Consider the following 22,252-nt stretch of genomic DNA (forward strand, 5'->3'; position numbering starts at 1 on the left):
AGTGATGAGGCTCAGCGATGGGGGGCGCTAAAACACCTCGCCATTTACAGTCCACTACGTCGGAACAAAGACTACAAACCATTCACCTAGATTGCACAATTGTAGAAAGTAAACAGTGACACTTACTCTCTGAAATCAAGCACTGTTTTAGTAGGCAAAACGTTCATCTTGAAAACTTTGAAATGCATTATTCATTTTATCTAGTGATCCTAGCAGACTGGACATGTCCAAATAAGGACATATTCCAGGTTCTACTGTGAATTAAAACCAATGCAACTCTTGAAGCAAAACTAGATTGTATTCTTCCAGTATATTCAGAAAATAAATGTCAATCTTGCCCTAATTTTTAATTTGTACATTTTACAACATGCAACATATATAGTACAGTTACAAATGCATAATTGCACTTGATCATCACTGCTTCTAGCAGAAAGCAGCAGCTTAAGTTTATAGGAACAGGCAATAAACAATGGTCCAATATTAGCTGAAAAACTGAAAAACTTTGCATTGAAACTTGTTTTTAGTGCGATACAAATTGATATTGACAGTGAAAAATATTAACTGTTATGAGTCAAAATCGACATGAAAAATTAAATTATTTGATGAAGTGAAAATTATGAAAAGTCAAATATATATATATAAAATACTTCATTACTCAGTTTCAACTTAGTATGTCAAAATTTTGACTTATTGTCTCCAAAATACCAAAATACCAAGATTTTATTTTCTTATGTGGCAGAAATAGACTTCCATATGAATGCGTACTGCAGGTATATTCACATTTCAGTGCAGTGATGCCATGCAAATATCTGTTTGTAATGCTTTATCATGAATATGCATTCAGAACACATACAACTATCTCTAAGCAACTTAAAAATATTTCATATATGTTAAATGTACAATATTTAAATGCACTAGAACTGTATATGTAAAGTCAGCAGATAACTGATTACCAGCAGTGCAGTTGGTCAGGTTGAACTGTGAGCTGCAGCAAGGTAACCATTAAAACTAGCAAAATGTTTATATAAATGTTAGTCGTATAAAATTCACTCCCATGGTTCAGCTGTTCTGCTTTTTGTGAAACACACTTCACCTTATTTTCTGAGTAAATATGTATTAAGTTCCTCATAGAGGTTAATGCAGTTGTAAAACTGACTACAATTACTAAAAACTAATTTTAAATTGATTTATCTTTAAAAACAAAGCTGATTACAACACCTCCTCAAGATTGCACAATTATAGAAAGTGAACAGTGACACTTACGTTCATCTTGAAAACTTTGAAATGCATTATTAATTTTATCTAGTGATCCACCTCAACATTCATTAAAATCATAATACTCGTATCATATCCAGTCAGGAGCATTCACAGGAAACTGATCTTTAGTTGAATGCTTGGCGTGTTTTTGCTAATGATCCGAGTTGTTTGTGCCTTAGTGTTCATGCTCTCCTTGTTGCCCTTGACGGCTGCCTCCAGCCTGGCTTCCATGTGCGGGGTGGAGGCCATCAGTGCATTGAAGACAGCCGAGTGCTGGGGGCCCATCCGCATGAGGTCTCCTAAAGCAGACTCGTGCAGTGAGTGAGAGGCTGCCGGAGCCGATGCCAAAGCATTCTCATCAAGCTGGAGAGAGATGAGGACGAGCAGCAGCACAGCCACCAGCTGTAGACCTGCAAGGTTAAAACACATACTCAGTGCTTGGTGTCCTTATAATATTGAGTCTGATTCTATACAACACTATAATATTTCGCTAAGAGTAATAAAAAAAAAAGACATTCATAATTAATTCTTCTTGGTTTTATTTTATGATATCATAACTTAGTTGTTTGGGGCTATAACTTGTAAAGATTTCCAGTCACTTACAGTGGGTTTCATCAGCAGCAAACACTAGTGCTTCCAGGGCTCGGATGGCATCTTGCACGGCCTGTAGCTCTGCTGGGCCTTGCAGACGACTCTTTTCAACCTCCTGCAGTTGTGACACCAAATAGCCACCCAGAGCTAGAATAAATGGCCTGGTTCACCGGTGCTGGGCCTTGGAATAAAGATACGAGCAACTGATAACTTCTGCTCAGCACCTTAATGGGAAATGGCTAGAGAACAAGAGAGTAGAGAAGAATACTCAACAGTTTTTTTCTTCTTTAGGAATTGTAGCAAAGATCCTCATTTAAATAGACAGATATTACTGTTCAAAATGTTTGGGGTCGGTAAAATAGTTTAAAAATGTTTTAAAAAAAGTCTCTTCTGCTTAACAAGGCTGCATCTATTTGATCAGAAATACAGCAAAACAGTAATAGTGTAAAATATTTCAATTTAAAAGAACTGTTTTCTATATTAATCATTTTAACGTGTGATTTATTCCTGTTAGGGTAAAGGTTAATTTTCAGAATCATTACTCCAGTCTTCAGTGTCACATGATCCTTCAGAAATCATGCTGATTTGCTACTCAAACAAAACATTTCTTATTATTATCAATGTTGAAAAATAGTCGTGCTGCTTGATATTTTTTATGGGAACTTTAATGCTTTATTTGCATATATTTGTAAAAGTCTTTTTTTGATCAATTTAAAGTGTCCATGCTGAAAGAAAGTACTATAAAAAATAATAAAAAATTGACCCCAAGCTTTGGAACTGTAGTGTAAAAATCCCTCTTCACTTACCACAGGGTCCTTAGATTCCAGACTGGCTCTGAATGTCTGGATGCAGCACGTCTGCAGGGACTCAACTGTGGTCTCCTCAGCACTGGCGTACAGCAGGAAGATGGTGAGAGATGTCAACACGGTGACCTCATCTACTCCAGGCTCCATTTTATCCATCCAAAACAATCCATGAAAAACCAGAGACTGTTCCCCAAATAAACATGTTGAACACACACACAGACAGATTGTGTTTGATGAGAGAGATGACGGAGAACTACCTGTATGCGGTGCACATCGCAGCAGTTCAGTCCAGGCCCAAGACTCATCTTAGCTCTGCTCATGAGCCTGCAGGATGCCTGGTACCAGCTGTCCACTCTCTGCTCCGACAGAGCCCTTCACCGCCTCTCTCAACACCCCCAGCAGCAGATAGAGCACTGTGGAGAGAAGAATAAAACACTGTCAGATTTCGGATTATTCATAGATTCATAACAAATAAAAAAGAGAGACATTTCATATTAAAGTCTAACAAAATGTTTGATAGAGGACAAAACCAAACGAACTGTATTTTGTTTCATGTAACGTAACCTTCTAATAGAATAAGATAAAAAAAAGTGTAATTCCTAAATTTACTAAAGAAAATGAAAATGGGCTGGAGGAATGATTTTCTCATAATTTGAAAGCTGCTATGGCCGCATTAATTCTCTGGACCTCTTACCCTCTGGTGAACAGATGGAGGGCAGTTCTGAGCAGATGTGACGAGTCTACAGTCAGTGTTGCTGAGGGAGCAGGTCTGTCCTCAATGCCCTGTAGGGCTGCCAGCCAGTTTGGGGCTGAGCTATGGAAGCTTTCTCACAAGAGAGACTAGTGTCTAACCCATCACCAAACTCAGGAATAGTTTCCTTCTCTGCTGCACCATCATCAACTGACCCAATACAGCAGACAAAGATGAATTCAGAGGGTTATTTATGCTTTACACTGTTTGAGCCAAAGTAGCTCTAGAAACTTACCCTCTGCGCTGCGACATTTCTCTTTGACATAATCTGGAGCAGCACAAACAATCTGTTTCACCAGTTCCAGCACAGCCGGTTGAATGCTGGGAGATTCCCGAGTGAATGCTGAGCAGCTCCACACTCAAAGCCTACAGAGAAAACACCATACACTTGTCAGGAACATAGAGTGACTAACAGGAGAGACAAACTAGAAAAAAAAATAAACTAAACATTGAGCACATGGGGAAAACAATTCCCAAAACACAAATCTCAATACATTACAGACTTACAGTATTTACAATGGCACAACTTTCAAAACTGTTTTATTACTGTTTTTTGTCTACTGAGGTTTTTTTTTTCTGAAAAACAAAAATACGTCTGACAGCTGAACAATCTGTATGTTTAAATTACTAATTTTAAAATTAAACTACTATTCAAAAGTTTGGGTTTATATTATACCTTTACTCAGCAAGGATGCATTAAATTGATACAAGGTGACAGTACAGACACTTGTAATATCAAAAAGTGTACCTTTTCAAATAAATTCTGTTCTTTTGAACAATTCATCAAAGAATCCTAAATGTAATAATGGTATGAGTTTTTATTTTATTTAATTTATATTTATCTGGTTGCACTAGAAGCACATACATTAGACACAGTTATTTTTCATAACACTAATATCAAATCTAATAATAAAGAAGTATATCTACTTATTTTCCATTAGGTAGGTGTGTGATCTGGGAAACAGAGTGTGAGTGGTGACCTGTGGAGGGGAGCTGACTGGAGTATTGTGAGGGCAGGGTGAGCAGGGCATGGTCCTGAAGGGCAGCCAGCCACAGGCGGCTCAGTCTGGACCAGTTTGAGCAATCCAGCCCCTGCTGGACCTGCAGTCCCAGCCTCATCATTCTGCTGCTGAAGATGGCTGCCCGGAGCCCTGTACCGCTGTGATATACACCTGTACAGACACATAGATTTACTCAGACACAGGTGAGTGTGAAAAATTAACAAAATTTATATTTGTGTGATGGTGTTCAGTACCTCTTCCCAGGCTTTGAGCTTTGGCGAGAGAGGAAGCCAAAAGCTGATGTACCCTTCTCAGGTCACGCAGGTCGCTGATGACCCCACTGGCGATCCATGCACTGCAAACCTGAATGGCAACAAAAAGAAACTAGATCAGATGAACTCACGTCAACTCGAGATACTTGAAAACAAGCATGAAGCAGGTTCAAGAGGTTAAAGTGTAAAAGATTGTTTTGGGAATTTTCATGCTACAAAAGGAACATATTTGGGATGCCCAAATTTGACCGTGACAAAATATATAACTTAAGATTTGAAACAGTGTTGGGTTACATGGAATTTGCTGGTAAACGCAAAGGAACAGAAAAGTGCATCATTATAGATAACAATGGTTAAGTTCTTTAAACAGCACACCTGGCAGACTTTAGGAGGGGCATCCACATGGAAGGCAGGTCTTTGAGTGCAGCTCCAACTTACAACATCAAACAACATTCAGTATTTAAACCAGCCCAATCAAATGTTTGCCTTCTGATCTAAAAGTTTATGCTAAAATAAGTACTGTAGATAAGTCGTACCTATGTTTGGATGTCTATACAAAAAATTTATTCAAATAAAAAACAAGAGTGTGAATAAGTCAATAGGTGCCCATAACATACTGTACCTGTTTCAATACTGTTCCAAGGATGCATCTTATAATAGTGGCTGGGACAATGGCAATATAAAATATAGCTTAGATGCTGCATACTTCCATTTATGCCATTTCATAGATTTTATATTAATTTAAATTGTGGAAAATAAAAATAAAGTGTTCAGAACTTTTACTTCAATGTATACATTCATTAAATGAAACGTCAATGCAAAATTAGTAAAAAAAAATGGATTCACACCTGTACATACACTGCCACTGGAATTTTGGAGACATATATATATATATATATATATATATATATATATATATATATATATATATATATATATATATATATATATATATATATATATATTTCCCTATTAAGCAAAGACACATTAATTCAAAAGTGACAGTAAAAACTTTTCAAATTGCTGTTCTTTTCCCACAAAACACACCTGCTATTTTTGTGTATCAAAATCAATAATAAAAATAAATATTTATTGAGTACCAAATAAACATATTAGAATGGTTTCTAAAGCATCATGTAAAACTGAAGACTGGAGTAATGACATCACAGGAATAAATTGTTTTAATATATTATATAAAATATATTATTATTTTAAAACAAAATACAGTTATTTCTGTTTTTCTGCATTTTTTATCAAATAAATGCAGCCTTGGTGAGCAAAAGGGATACTTTAAAAACATCTTACTGAACCAAAACCTTTGAACATTACTGTACTTTTTATTGTCCAGTCATTTTATATACTATACAGGATTGATGGCCTGCAACCAAACTTGACTGTGTAAGTTTATTACGCCTAAATTAAGTGTACAACATTCTAGCACGATACCGAAGATGTTTCACGACATCACTGTTTGAAACGAGGCCCCCCACTATGCACACAGATAACCTTATGTAGTGTAAGAGATACAGTTTCTCACATGCATGCACACAGACATGCACATGCACTAAGTACCAAGAGACTGATGAATAAGCTCAGGTACTTCTGAGGGGTTCTAAGAATAACAGCTTTACTCTACAGCTCAGAACATAAAGTTCAAATATCCTCTAGTTTAGCGGGCAGTCTTCAAAATACATAAACAACTGGTGTTGCAACGAAGTTCTCATAATGTTTGTCTGAAACTGGAAAAGCTACATTTGTGCCTATAACTAATCATTTAATAATGATTAAATTGAATAATAATAATGATAATTCAACAAAATGTTATTTTGAATTAGATATCTTATTTTTTATACACAATTAATTTAACTTCCTATAAAATAACATATTACAATATTACATATATTATAAGATGTGATGAAGTCGGGGTTTCTGTTAATATTTTCCATCAATCTTCTCCTGAAGTTGAGAACCAGAAGTGGTATGTTTAGGAAATTTCAGCACAACCAATCAATCAATAAAAATGTGAGAAAAAAGGGTCCATACATAAAAATAAATGAACAGTTTGCAGGGGCCTGCTTCCTACAATTACATTTGCAATAAGGATCATTCATTCAAAGGCATTTAGGAAATATCCTATTTAAGTTTGTTCTAGCCAAGCAATTGCGTTCTTTCAACACTTTTCTGGACATATGAAAGTGTACAAAGTTGATTTTAATACTGGCTGAATAGGACTAAGTTCATGCTCACATTGCTTGACATGGCTCCAGAATGACATGTCCAGGGAACTCAGGCTTTGGCACACTGAAGAATTTCTGGATAGTGACCAGCAGTGTTTGTAAACCAGCCAGTCGGAGCTGATCCCTGTGGTCTGTGGCTGCTATGAAAGCCATGCGGTCCGCCAAGTGGAGAACCAGGAAATCTGAGAGACAGAAGGGGTGCTGGTATTAACAGTGTTAACAAATGTATATAAATCAATCCAGAAGGTGGCGCTAAGATCCAGTGATTTACTGAATACATCAAAAAAGACATCCCAGTATACAGTCACAGCAAATACACAAGGAATTTGGATAAGAATGGAAAAAAAATCTAACAACAGAAGTGACGTGTCTAACCTGCAGATTCATGTAAACGCTGTTCTTGAGCAAGTGTCATGTTGAAGTGAGCCCTGTCTCCATTCTCACACTGTGCTATTATACAACACACACACACTCCATAGAAAACACACGAGTGGACCAGCCTTTGCGAGGAATGCAGAGGAGTGGTCATCGATCTCCATCCTCCTCCTGTTGAGTTTCTACAGCAGCAGCTGCAACTGAGTCGTAAGAATAAGACCATGAAAAACTCAATACTCAAAGGACGCAACTGTTAGCAAGTCAAACTAACAAAACACTGATAAAAACAATTTGTCATGAACCTGTACACAAAGTTCACAACATTTTAAGCCAATCCCAAGGCCTTTTCCTGAATCCTGAATAGGATTAAAACATATTTCACTTAAGATAAAGGAGATAAAGTGTCCTGAGATGAAATATTACATAAGATCTTTATATTCGTATAGTCTTACGACTACCAACAATGAGTTGTGAATCAAGTCTTGTGAAATAAAAATAAAAACTGGCTGAAATTATTTAATCATACAGCACACCTCTGAGATAATATTATAATAATATTATAATTATATTATTTATAATATAAAACATAAAAGTTCAGACTGAGAGCAAGTAGATGAATTCAGAAAATGAGCACATTTCAAATGTGATAATCACTTCATCACATTTTCCACAACATAATCCAGACAAAAGTGCAGAAAACACTTCAGCAGACAGCTGCGTTCACATCAAAGTTAGTTTAGTTATGTCCAAATGATCCCACACAAACGCTCTTTCAGTTTAGAGAAGGACAGAGGGAGAGAAGAAAGGGACAGCAGGGCTACTGTCAAGGCTTGTTTGGAGCTTTAAATGATGTGACGAGCAAACTGTTTGAAAAGAACAGAACTATAGATCAAACCATTTAAAAATAGAGTATGTAAAACAAAGTGTGTTTTTTCTCAACTACTGTCTAACAATGTCGAAACTTGTGAGTGTGTGTGTGTGTGCGCGCAGTTGTGTGAGAAACAGAGAAAGGGAGAGAGAGAGAGCAATGGACTGAAGCTCTTATAGTAATAAAGCTAATTGCTTGAATTGGCATGAGGCCACAGCTGTGGATGTGGATGTCATGTGCACTGTGTGGGTGGTCAGTGTTAGAAAAGAACAAGCCAAGCGAACCTAATCCTTGGCATTAGCCCTGCAGTTAGAGGCAGTGCCAATGTCTTCTGCTGAAGCTCAAAACCAGACCCTTCTTGAGTTAGTTTCACACTGGGGAAATGACAGGACGACAACAGAGCGTAATTATACAGAGAGAGACGCAAGAGAAAAAAGGGAATATGAAGTGCAAACAAAGGAAGGGAATAAAATAGCGTGACAGCAGAGAGACAGACTAAACATACCAACAAAGAAGAATCCAATAAGACTTCATGTACAAGAAAGCCGAAAACATCACGGTAACTACAGATGAGGGCAAAGCCAGGCCCCTGAACACTCACTCCGATTTCATTTCATTAATTTTTTCATTTAATATATCAATTTAATTATTGGTTATCTGCCATTAAATGAAAATAATTATTACCTTGTAAACATCTGCCAGGATGTTAATATCTACTATTCCTTTATGGAAAAAGTCTTTTCAAACCATCTGCCTAAACCAAACTGAAATTCTGCTTCTACATTTACCCTAAATAAACACTGTAACAATTAGAGACAACTTGAAAAAAGTATCTTTCCTTGGTTGAGTGCATAATTCATTGTTTGTCTCAAAATGAAAAAAAAAAAATCTTTCATAACCTTTCATTTCTATTTATCCACTTTAGAACCTACTTTACATTTTTGCTGATAACTCAAGCTGCTAGGGGGTGAAAATGTATATTAACCAATAATATAACAGCCTATCATTAACATTTTTATCGAATTCTGGTCAAACAAATATTATTTGTCCACTGTGTGTAATTTATCAGAAATGTGTTCAGTTAAATGTCTGTTGTTCAGGATGATTATGAGTGTTAAGTGCATTGATGATGAACTCAGAGACTGGGCACCAGGCCGGCCAGATTGACAAATCTGCAGCTTCTGGAGGCAAGAGACCAGACTGTCCCAAGTGTCCTGCATCACAGCACAGCCCACCAAACACGAGCTCCTCACTGCACACACACCTGCACCCTCACCTGGGGACAGTTTACATTAAATTAGCAGAGAGAAAAGAGTGTGTAAAGGTCTCACCTGCATGATGACAATGTGTGAGTGTGTCTATGGGTAAATAAATGTGAGCACCTTGCATATCATGTCCCACGGAGGTGATGAGGGTATTAAATCAGCGGCCCAGGCTTTGCTGTACTTCCACATGTGTGTGTGGCGTTGAGAGCAGCAAACGTTGCAGCAGATTGAAACTAGCCTCCAAGTGACTGTGGTACAAAGTGCCTGCTAGATCCACAACCGTGAAAAGAGCATGGAGAGCCCACATCTGCATACAAGCAAATAGTTCAGTGAAAGGTTAGTGCATTGGTCTTCCTGACCACCCTCTATATAAGAAAGCACATCAATGGTATCCTGATTTATTTATTATAGTGATAATAAACAGTCATGTGGTCTGTGAACAGACCTGAACTTCAGGTGAGGTCCTGTCCTGGGACAGGGTGAACAGGACCCCAACACAGGCACTAAGGTAGTGAGGGAAGCTAATCCCACTTAGGTAACGGTAGACAGCGCCGAGTGCCAAAGCATCACTCGCTGTCTTCAGTCTAAAACACATTTACATTAATTTCAAAACCATATTCTTTTTTTTTTACACTAAACTTGTCATGCACGCACTTGTCAAAGCTCATAAGTGTGATGGAAACAGTGAAACTGGGGTTATTAAGAACTTCCACAAGCCTGGCTAAACCCTCCACAGCCATGCAACGCAACAGAGGGTTTGGGCCCTCTAGCGCCCCCAATAGGAGAGACAGTGCTGGTCTTTGAACCTCCTCTGACCCCAATTCCCTCCGACTTGATGCCAAACACTATATGGCAAAAGAAGGACAGGGGGAGAGAAACAAAGTGTCTTAACATGGTGTGAATGCAGTGATTTTAAATGGCTTCTTACCTTCAAAGTGCAGCAGAAAGCAGCAGCTACATGGATTTGAACAGTCTCCTGCCGGGCTCCTTTCAGCTGATGCACAAACTCACAGAACTGCTCTAGGAACTAAGCCCTGGGAAATACAACAAATGTACTTGGTTGGAATATTTTCCCTAGAGATGCAGTATATGTATGTACCAGTTTATCAGCCAATATTACATACTTTGTTGATATTGGATATATTTGGGTGAACTGTTTATGCCACAGTTACATCATTTAGATTAAGTGAGAATTCGATGAAGCAAATGACAAATTAAACTCTAAAACCACTAATAATAAATAACTACTTAAAATAAATATCCATACCATAAATCACAATGTTTGGATGCCGAGATTTATTTATAATTACAGATTTTTGGCTTTTAGCATTCCTTCATGGTAAATGTTTTGCACTGTGAGGCGTATTAATTTTCAATCATAATCATCCACAAAGACCTAAATTAAAAGAAAATAAGTGAAAATAAAAAAGGTGTAAATGCATTTTTGGCGAGTATTTAATTCACTAGATACCCGAAAAAAGGGCATTGTCATGTTGTTTATGAAATCTAAACTTTTTTTTTTATGAAAATAGCATGATTAAAGCACTGACATTATTTCAGTCATTCATCTATCCATTATAGTTTAAAAAATTTGTTGTTTATGATTTCAAAGTGTCACACACCTGGGGCCCTATCTTGCACCCAGCGCAATTGACTTTGTACACCGACGCATGTGTCATTCCTATTTTGCACCCGCGCAAAGCGCGCTTTTCCCTCCACAGAAGCACATCGCTAAACTAGTGAATGAACTTGCGCTCCCTGGGCGGTTCAGCGCAAAAAAGGAGGCGTGTTCCGGCGCAAACAATCCCTGGTGCTATTTTGCTGTTCCATTAAACAATTGCGCCACTGACCAGAAAAAACCTAGTCTAAAGTCAGTGGCGCGTTGCGCGTTGTTCATTATGCTATTTTAAGGGCGCAAGCTTGACCATAATGTAGGCTATAGCGTGCACAACGCGCATACACTTTGCTCATGTAATCTACACAGATGCAACAGTTATTTTTGCAAATCATAAATTGTTACACTAAAAAAATATTAACACATGAGATGTCGGAAATCATTGTGAAATCTTGCTTACAAATTATTCAGGCTAATTGTAGTAATTAAGGATCAGACCTGTTTGCCCGATAGTGGCAAGACATATATGTATATAAGGACATCTGACAAATTTGTTTGTCCGTCAAGAACCAGGAAAAAAAAAATCGATGAAACAATTGTGGCTATTTCCTCCCACGCCTGTTTAACCGACGCTATTTTGGGTGGGTTTTTCCCATCCCCACACAACACAACTTCTCTGTCTTTCACTGCTCTTACAAGAACATCAGTCTCCTCGGCTGTGAACCGCTCTTGGCGTGCGCCTGGTAAATACGCCATAATAATAGCAATCCATAATGGAACTTGCGCACCTGCTTTTAAAGGGAATGTTGGATGACGCTCCGATTGGTTTATTTCACATTACGCCCAAACCACACCTATGAATAATGAAGCTACTTCAGACCAACCCATTTTAGATTTGCGCCGGGCGCAAGAGCCATTTATCCCGCCGGGAAAATAGCAACAGCGCCGAGACCCGCCCACAAAGTTACTTGCGCTTCGCGCTTTGACACTTGCGTTTCAGATCGTTAAAATAGGGCCCCTGGACTCATTTAGTGTTTTTGCCCCTGTGACCCAGTTTCTGTCTTCCGTGTTTGGTTTGATTAGTTCCCAGGTGTGTCTATTCTCTTCCTCATGTGTGTTAATTTAGTGATTCCATCCACCTGTGTTTCCCCATTATCCTCTGTACATAAGCCTTGTCCTTTCAGTTCTGTTTTGTCGGGTCTACTTGTCATCAACTGGTTACTTGTTATCAACTTGTTACTCGCTCACTACTTGATACTCACGAGCTACTTACGTGTGTCTTCCTCTGTGATCCATGTTTGGATAACTCCTATGTTGGATAATAAAACCTTATTTCGTTTATCCTCGGCTCCGTGTTCCTTCCGGCAGCGTAAACCGTGACCGAAGACCCGACCCAAAAGAAAATAGAAAACTGCGTGTCTTTCCCTCCGTTTTGTTTTCGTTTTTTCAGTCTTTTTGTTTCGTAGTGTTGATGGATCCCCTCTCTAGCCCCGGATTCCTCCTCCTCATGCTGGAGCAGGAAGGACGCTCTCTCGAGGACCACACCAGACGGTTCCTTCTGTTAGCTAATGCCACCAGCTACCCGGACGACACGCTCTGCGCTTTCTACAACGCCAGCCTGAACTCCAAGTGCAGAGCGTTGTCGTCCGAAGATGGTCCTCGGGAGGATTTCGCTGCATTCGTGGAGTGGACTCTGGCGAGAAATGGTTCACCTCTCACCGTCTGCCCCATAGAGGACCTCGCCAGCCCCACTCCCGACCCAGAGACCAGCCAGCCACCATCACACCGCAGCCGCAGAGCCCGAGCCATCCACTGACAGGGAACAGGATCTCGAGAGCGCGACTGACCAGGTGTGTGAGCCGGCAACACCGTGCATCGTGGGAGTCCTAGTGGAGATCGAGGGCGTGGAGGAAAGCCCTGCCCACACTCCTGCGACTGAGGGTGAGCTGTATGCAGTCTCTGAAGATCATATGGAGCAAGTTCTGGATCTGATGGACTGGTCTATGGAGGTAATCCCTAATTTTCCTGTTTCTCCGCTGGTTCCGTCCAGCCCTGACTCCCCTGTTTGCCCTCTCACTCTCCCACTCCTCCCTCCTCCAGTCATTTCCTCTGCTCCATTTCCGCGGGTTCCATCCAGACATGAATCTTCTGTGTGTCCGCTGGTTCCATCCAGACATGAATCTTCTGTGTGTCCGCTGGTTCCGCCCAGCTCTGAATCTTCTGTCTCTCCGCTGGTTCCGCCCAGCCCTGAATCTTCTGTCTCTCCGCTGGTTCCGCCCAGCCCTGAACCTTCTGTGTCTCCTGTATTCCCTCCCAGCCTCCCTCTCCCACCTCCTCCCAAACCTGCTGGTCCCTCTACTCCACTTTCGCTGGTTCCGTCTAGCCCTGATCCTCCTGTCCTTCCTCCCATCCTTCCTCTCTGTCCTCCTCCTAGACCAGCCAGTTCCTCGCCATCCCTGCTGGTGCCAGTCAGTCCCGCAGCTCACCCTCAGTCCGCGCCATCGGGGCGCGATGGTTCGCCACTGGACTGCCAGTCTCCAGCTCTGCCTTGGTGCGTTAAGGCCCTGTCTCCGCCTCCAGCCTCCGAGCCCTGGACTCCTCCTCGGTCCTTCGACCCAGCGGCTCCGCCTTGGCTCTTAGCTCCCTCGTCTCCACCGTGGCCTGTCATCCCACCTGCTCCACCGGGCTCCCTCGTCCCTCCGGCTCCACCTTGGTCAGTCGTCGACCATCCGCCACCTCGGAACTCCTCTCCTCTGGTTCCACCTCGTCACTCCATCCCTCCGGCTTTGTCAGGCTCTTCCTTCCCTCCGGTTCCACCTCCATCCTCGGTCGCTCCGGCTCCACAGCGGTCTGCCAGGACCCTGCCTCCGCCTTGGTCGCCTGAGCCTTCTGCTCCACCGAGGCCCTCCGGATCCTCGACGTCCCCCTGGCTCTGCGGCTGTGCTGCTCCATCTTGGGCTCCTCACCCACCGGTGCAGTCTCCGCCTGTCGGCCCCCTGGTGTCGTCGACCCCTCCTTCACCATGGCTCCTCCCGCCGTCGACTCCACCTTGGATCTCCGTCCTGGCTGGTCTCTGGTGGACCATCTGGCTCCTCCTGCTCCTGTCTCCTCCCTGGCTCCTCCCTCCGTCGTCTCCTCCCTGGCTCCTTCCTCCGTGGTCCCTGTCTGCTGGCCCCCTCCTGGGAGTCCGTCCTCCACCAGAACCTCCTCCCAAGTTCCCACACACGCCTTCCTTGGTTGTTTCTACGGTGCGAGGACGCACCTACAGGGAGGGGGGAGTACTGTCACACACCTGGACTCATTTAGTGTTTTTGCCCCTGTGACCCAGTTTCTGTCTTCCGTGTTTGGTTTAATTAGTTCCCAGGTGTGTCTATTCTCTTCCTCATGTGTGTTAATTTAGTGATTCCATCCACCTGTGTTTCCCCATTATCCTCTGTACATAAGCCTTGTCCTTTCAGTTCTGTTTTGTCGGGTCTACTTGTCATCAACTGGTTACTTGTTATCAACTTGTTACTCGCTCACTACTTGATACTCACGAGCTACTTACGTGTGTCTTCATCTGTGATCCATGTTTGGATAACTCCTATGTTGGATAATAAAACCTTATTTCGTTTATCCTCGGCTCCGTGTTCCTTCCGGCAGCGTAAACCGTGACACAAAGCTGTTCTTCTCTAAAAATCCTCTTTGAAACAGATATAAAATTGTAAAACTGTAAAAATCTAGATTAAAAAAAATGTTATCTTTGTTGCACTTCTAACAATAAAACAAACATTAAAAAAATAATAATCTAGACAAGCTGCTAGTGGGATGAAAGATGAACTGCAAGCGGACTGATGGCCCCATATGATCAGAATCATTTTCTCTCCACTGCTATGTTTAATAATGCATGGGACATGGCCAGAACAAACCCCAATTATGCAAATGCATGCAGATGTCTGGATGTAAATTTGGCTAGGCTGCATAAGAAAGTGCTTCAAAAACGTCTCTGGACCTCTTCAAAGCCAGTTCCCACAAGCATTCACTATCAGTAAAACTATCATTTACTCCTAATATCTAAATATCTTTTAAAAGGTTATGTTGGTTAACATTAGTACATTCACGTTTTAGGGAATGTACCATAAAACAAACAAACAAACTACATAGATCATTCATAAACTGGAATGCAACATTAGGTAAATGAAAGCCACTATAGAGTTGAGGGAAATAAACTAGTAAATAGCCAGCTTCATCTGAGAATTTTAACTATTCATCATCATTCATTCATTACCTGTTCATTTGCACATGTGAAGCATTATGAAGCGTACTGCTTAAATAAAGGTCCTGTATAAAGGAACTTATTGAACTGAAGTGTTTTCTTTCAAAAGAACTGAACTAAAAGCACTCCAATCAAACAGCGACAGCATAAAAATGAATGACAGAAACCACAACACTCAAGCAGCCCTCTGAAAGGAGTCTCTGTGGAGACAGTGGACGTACTTCTGCTGAATTCCCAGGTGGGGGGAAATCCCCTCAAACAGCTGGAGAGCTGCTGCTGTTAAAGCAGAGGCTTGAGGGAGGGGGGTAGGAACTTCCTGGGCTTTCTCAAAGATGGTACCCTACCTCCTGAACAACCATGGAGCTTTAAACAGACAGAAAACACAATGAGATTCAAAATGAAGTGTGCAGTAACTAAGCATTGACTGCACATTAACAAGGCTATTTCTTTGATGATTAGGCTGTGATCTGACCTGTTCCTCAATGTAGTGCTGATCCACATCCTGCAGTGCCAGGTCTTGGCTGCAGCACAGGGAGGGTAGCAGGTTCAGGTCAGCACATGCTGTGATTTCTGGCCCGGTCAGATCATTCAGCAGCTGCTTCAAAAGCTCTCTGAGCCAGCACAACACAAAAAACCACAATAAACAAATAAATACATATTTGTGTAATCAAACAGTCCAATTGTCATATGTTACTGTAGGATAGGAAAATAAGTATCCTAAACAGCTTTCTTAAATTTCAAAGCATAATAAACATGGGTGACTTACATGTACTGTTTCTGTAGCACATTAAGTAAGGGATAATGTACAGTCAGCCAGCCATTATCACAAACCAAACCCTGATAGGGTGAACCAAACTGAACCTTTTTGACTTGAAAGTCCCCAACTGTCTAACACAAAATCCCCCAGCTCCCAATCAATATATTTTCTTTTGTATTTCTGCTGTAATTCTGACAATTCAAACTTTTTTATTAACACATACTGTGAGTCTTGATTAAAATGCATAAAACATCAACACATCTAGTCCAATGAACTTCCTCATTTCAGAATTTGCTGACCTTCATATCTTTTAGGCTGAACCATTGTGAGGATCTGATACACTCGAAGTGCACCACCAGACTCTTTACTGCTATAAAGGAGATGAAATAAGCTATGAAGACCAAACATCCTGTTTATTACTATTAGGAGTCAACAGTAAAGAACCTAAAACAAAGTTTATTACTGCGATGTCAAGGGAGTAAATCAGCAGATGGACTGGTGCATGTAAAAAATAGAGAAAAGGAGAGACCTTGAATAAAAATACCAGAAAGAACAAAAAGGAGGTTTAAAAAATATCTGAAAACAGAAAATAAACCAGCACATTAGAGAATAAAGCTCTATTCCTGAATGTATAGTTCACCCAAAAATGCTGTATGGCTCCCAGAAGAGCTGCGATGACAGCACTGTAACCTGCCACAGCCTCTGGTCATGACTTCAGGGCATTTAGTCTCTGTGCACAGCGGTCTAGCAACACTGCCACCTGAGCAGGCATCCCTACAGCAACACACCACAGGCACCAGGCGGCAGCCAGTCCAGCAGATGGGCTGGGGTGAAGAAGAACAGAGATCACAGTGTCCAACATCCCTGTCAGAAAAACAAAACAAAGAAACTATTGAACAAGCAGTTTTAGTAAAGTTCAAGGCATCAGAGACTACAATGTGAGCACTTTCTGAAATTGTTTTAAAGCTGGTGTCTCTGAAGCAGGATGGATGTGTTGAATCTGCAGCTGTAGGCACATTTTCTGCTCACTCCTTCATCCAGGCCTTACTGTGACACATTTATTAAAGAGCAGACACACTTACACAAAATCCAGAGATATTTCTATAGAACATGAAAAACATCTTTCTTTGATCCTAGTTCAAACTTCAGTATAAGACCATCAAAAAAGCATCACAAATGTGTAGTGCTAGGAGCAAGATTTTGTCACCAGTTTTATTGACAAAAATATTACAGCTATTTTTGAGATTACTGTAACTTTGTTAAAGGGCAATATTTGTCTCCCAGAATATTTTTACCGTTATGAGGCCATCATTTCTACTTATTTATTTAATACTTAACATCCTGTCCATCCAAGAGTTAAAATGTATTGGCATGAGCAGAATATAGAATTGCAATATAATAAACTACACTACTGTTCAAAATCTGGAGTTAGTAAAACTTCTTAAAAATGATTTTGAAAGACGTCTTATATATTCACCAAGGCTGTATTTATTTGAGCAAAAATACAGTAAAAACAGCAATATTTTATATTACAATACCAATAATATTATTATACACATACCAGCACATGCTGACTAACTGTGACATCCGCAGGACTCACACGTATCTCCATGTTCCCCTCATGAAGAGCTGCGTCTGACAGGAACAGAAATGACAACTCAATGTCCAATGAAACCTAACTATTTGCCCTTGGCTGAGTTTCTTACCCACAACCCTCTTCTGTTTGCTGATCAATTGACAGATCTCTTTGGCATTAGCGATTTGAGCCTTCTCCCCCAGAAAAGTGCCAAGAGTGGCCAGCAGTATGAAGGAGACAGCATCTGCTGAGTATTGCGTCGCCCGTCCATGAGACACACACACCATGAGAGGAGAAAGAAAACAGGAGAAGTGATTCTCCAGCCACGCGCCACCCACAATGGACACAAACACCACACATGTCTGTTTAAGAGAGAGAATCCTTTTTTCTGCATAACAGATAACTGATACATAAATAAAGACAGAAAATACTTTTTTTTTTATTATTACATAACCTTCATTTGTTCTTTTTTTTAAGTTTTTTTTACCCTTAACATAAAGCCAGTCATGCAGTGACTCAAAACACCAACATTCGGATCCGGACTGTAGGAGGGTTAGCGACCTGTGTGATGACCACGCGCACATCTCTGCAGACTGAGCTGGTCCCTTTCAACATGTCTCCACTGGCCTGCAGGAATCCGGCTCCACTAACCCGCAGGAAACCAGAACTCAGCAGCTCCATCACCTCCTCCAGGGAGCTGTGCTTAGAGCCTGGCCTCGGAGCTGAGAGCAAAGCCACAGGAACAGGGGAGGAAGAATGAAAAGAAGAGAAGCGTGTGAGAGAGAGTGAGTGGATAAACGATAGAACAGATGGAATCGAGTGGGAGAGGAAAAAAAAGAAATCAGTATGTGGGTGACAGAGGAGAGGAGGGAATGATGTTCATCTCCATGATCTCCATGGGTAAATGATCAGTTCAGTGTCCTCTGATGAAGTTATTGAGATTACTGAATAAAATCCACCCACCTATGGCTTTTCTGGGCTCCAGTGCCGATGCTAATAAAGTGCCAAGCAGTTTTGAGATGGCGACTCGGTCATCATAGTTTGAGCCCTCGAAGCCCCGGAAACAAAGAGTGGCCACATTCTCCAGCTCTGAGGAGCACAGGAAGACAGCCTCACTCTGGAGCGCCAGAAGACACTATCAAAAAAAAGAAAATAGTTCATTTCACAACTTCAAGATTCTAAACTAAAAAAGCAAAAATACACTGGTGATTATAGTAATATTTGAAATATTCAGGGGAATTTCTGACACTTCTCATCACTAAGAAGACACACCAAACTCCACACTTCCAAAAATAACAATGATAATAATAAAAATTCATATAAGCTTTTGTTTGGAATACATTATAATATAATATTTGCTATTCAATGAAAGAAGAATAAGTGTTTACACTACATCTAAAACCTCTAAAAGAAATACTAAATTAACATTTAGGATCCATATCTTAATTATATTGTGATACTGTGAGAATATAATAGTGTAATAAGAATATTATAAACGGAATTGTGGTTGATATAAACGTCAGTTAAAAATAAAGAAAGAATAAAATGTGTTTTTGCCTTCAGTCAACTGATACATGTTTGAAAAATATGATTATTATAAATATATTAATTTAGAAAAGAATCTTTTTTAATTGTTATAATATTTCATAATATTACTGGTTTTACTGTATTGCAGCCTTGGTGAGCATAACAGGCTTCTATCAAAAACATTAAAGTCTAGATGAAACTGAAGTTGTTATCGTCCTTTCTTCCTTATTGTGATGTATACTCGAGTGAAACAGCTTCTTGGACAACAACAAAAAATTAAAGCAGGATTGATTTGACCATCGGACGCTGATTGGGTCACTGGATCACTGAAGGGTTGCTGAAGGAGTGAGATTATTGCACATGTCAGCAGAGACGAGATCAGATGTCATTGCAAGGAGAAGTGAAAGCTGATTAAAGATTATCAGGGCATATGAAAAAAAGAAAATTATTATGTGCACCGAGAAATCATTTATAATAAACACTACAGTCATAAGAATTTTCGAGGACTTGAAAAAAAAAAAGTCCTGACCCCCAAAACTTTCAACAATAGTGTACTTCATCAGCTAACTGAAAAGTCCTAAGCAATTTGTGATGGTCATGATAAAAAATACTGCATGTGATGATTCAAAACACCCGAGTCACCTGTTTGACCTCAGAACTGTGTGTCAGAAAAGGCATGATTTTTCAGAAGTCACACGTACCTCTGCGCTCTTCGTTGCTTTCAGAAGGTTTGCCATGGTCTCTTTAAAAGAGTTGATGAGCAGTTGACCCAGTTGCTCAAACAGCACACCCAAACAGGTCACATCTGCCCTGTAGGGAGCAATAAGTAAACTCACTGGCAGTGGATCATCTGCAGCGCAGGCGTCGGGTGTGCGTGACGCGTGCATGTAGGAGAGCAGATTTATGACACTCACAGTCTTGTACGCATGAAGCTGGGCGAGTCATCCTTGCTGTGATGATGTCAGTGCAGCGGTCCACAGTGAGGCTGCATGTGAGGGAGTCGCCCACTCAGTACACCAACTCCAGACATTGAGTCGGGGGGCCGGGAGAACTCGTCAGTACCGCCGTCAGCTGTTCTGTTTCACATTTGCCTGCCACACAAATATATGCAGACTCACTGTATAGCTGAGGGCTGCTCTTTAATTGTGGTTTCTTGGAACTTCACCAATAAGAACCAGACAGACAGATCACTAGTTCATTCCAGGCTGAGAAACAGCCGGTGGAAAGGCAGACAAATAATCAGTCTGTTCAAAGAGGCTTGCATGTGTTTGTGAGAGAGAGAGAGAGAGAGAGAGAGAGAGAGAGAGAGAGAGAGAGAAAGAAAGAGACAGACAGAAGTGTCTCTTCTCAAACTGAGAGCTTATTGTCAGCACCCTCAACTCACCCGGTCTGTGCCAGCGAGTAGTTTCTTGAGGAAACGCAGCCACTCTGAGACAAACTCAGCCCTCTGGTGCTCTTGTAGTTGATTGCAGGCTTCCTCGTTCAGCAATAAACTATGAGCTTGTTCCATCTTCCTGTCTCTTCTCACACTCCAGCTTTGCACCTGAGAGCTCGACTGCAGCGCCACTCACATCCAGACACCTTCATCCTCCCTGACATAAACCACAAGTTTAACTTAAAACCCCTAAATGGGGTTTTGTGCAAGGGGTCCGTGGAAAAGTTTACAGAAAAAAAGTGTTTAAAACTAAAAAAGTGAATATAAATACATGATAAAAAAATAAATATATAAGCAAACAAATAAACAATTTATTCAGTTTTCGTTTTCATTTTAAAGTTTTTTTTTATATACATTTTTATTTCAGTTATAGTTTTTGCTAGTTTAGTACATGGGGTTAAACTAAATGAAAAAGAAAATTGTTGCTGTGGCAACTAGCTAAAATAAAACTAATTTAGGATATTTTTTAATTTAATTTATTTCAGTGAATGTATATTCTCTTAAGTAATAATTATTTTAAATGGTTTTAGTTAACTTAAAAGACCTTGTACAGTACTATGGTAAGTAGGGAAAAAAAAGAAAATTAATAAAATGTAATAGAAACTAAATTCTCTAATAACATTTTGCAAATACTTATATATTTTTTTTTTTGTTTTCACAGCACAGATTGGGACTTTATAAATGAAAATATATAGATGCCTTTTAACTTTTAGGATGGGGGGTCCCTTGAAAAAGGACAACCACATTCGGGGGTCTGTGCCATCTAAAGGATTGAAAACAGACACAAAGGATACACTAAAGATGTTTTAAAAAAGAATTTATGCAATTTATTTGACTCTACATATCTGCATTTACTGATAAGGAATTGATTACATGTCTGGTTTCATAACTTCTTTATGTAATCTGAATGTGCAAGTGTGTGCGAACATGCCAGTTTATAAAGGGTTTATTATAAATGAAACATCCCTTCTTCCAAAAGTTATATGTCGCTGCTATGAAGTAGGCCTATATGTATTATGTCCACGGAGTCTGCGCAGTCTGGAGAGAATCCAGCAGATCATGCAGCTAAAAGTACTAAAAGAAAACCTTAAATGGATCTCAACTTTTAAACCAGATTAAAGAGAGGGTGAGATACGGACATCAAAGAGCCAGTCAGGGGGATCCAAACGGATGGGATAGTGTAATTATTTTAGGTTTGTTGGATGGTCCACGATGAGTCAGACAGGCTGTCTACTTACAGGTTTAAACTGCAAGGGAATTGCTTATGTGAATTTGGTTCCTTATATTCAGTTTCAGTGTGAAATTAATGCGAGATAAATCTTCAAAAGCAGCGATTTACTGTCTTTAAAATAAGAATATCCTGAGCCAAATGTGTATTACCTGCTATAAATCCATCAATTGTAATGTCAGGGGAGAGAGGTATATCCTATTAAAGTTGTGTATAATATAACAAAGATATCTGCATGCGAGAAAACGCGAGTCAGTCTAAACTGTGAAGCACAGCCGGGCTCTGTCGAAAAAAAAAACCTACACGCCGTCTACCTAGACCTTTATTTTTTATTGGCTATTATATCTACTTTATGAAACTATATTTATCTGCATTATAGAATAGCTGCATACCTGAACAGCATTTTTGGCTAATATATAGCTACCTACCTAGGCAG

The 22,252-nt window shown here is 40.2% G+C and overlaps 1 pseudogene; it reads right to left on the reverse strand.

Moving 5' to 3' along the window:
* Window positions 1-332: 332 nt before the first annotated feature.
* Window positions 333-20,663, reverse strand: LOC128031615 (HEAT repeat-containing protein 5A-like; annotated as a pseudogene).
* Window positions 20,664-22,252: the final 1,589 nt, after the last annotated feature.

The sequence above is a fragment of the Carassius gibelio genome, chromosome A17, assembly GCF_023724105.1.
Source record: "Carassius gibelio isolate Cgi1373 ecotype wild population from Czech Republic chromosome A17, carGib1.2-hapl.c, whole genome shotgun sequence".
Classification (NCBI taxonomy): domain Eukaryota; kingdom Metazoa; phylum Chordata; class Actinopteri; order Cypriniformes; family Cyprinidae; genus Carassius; species Carassius gibelio.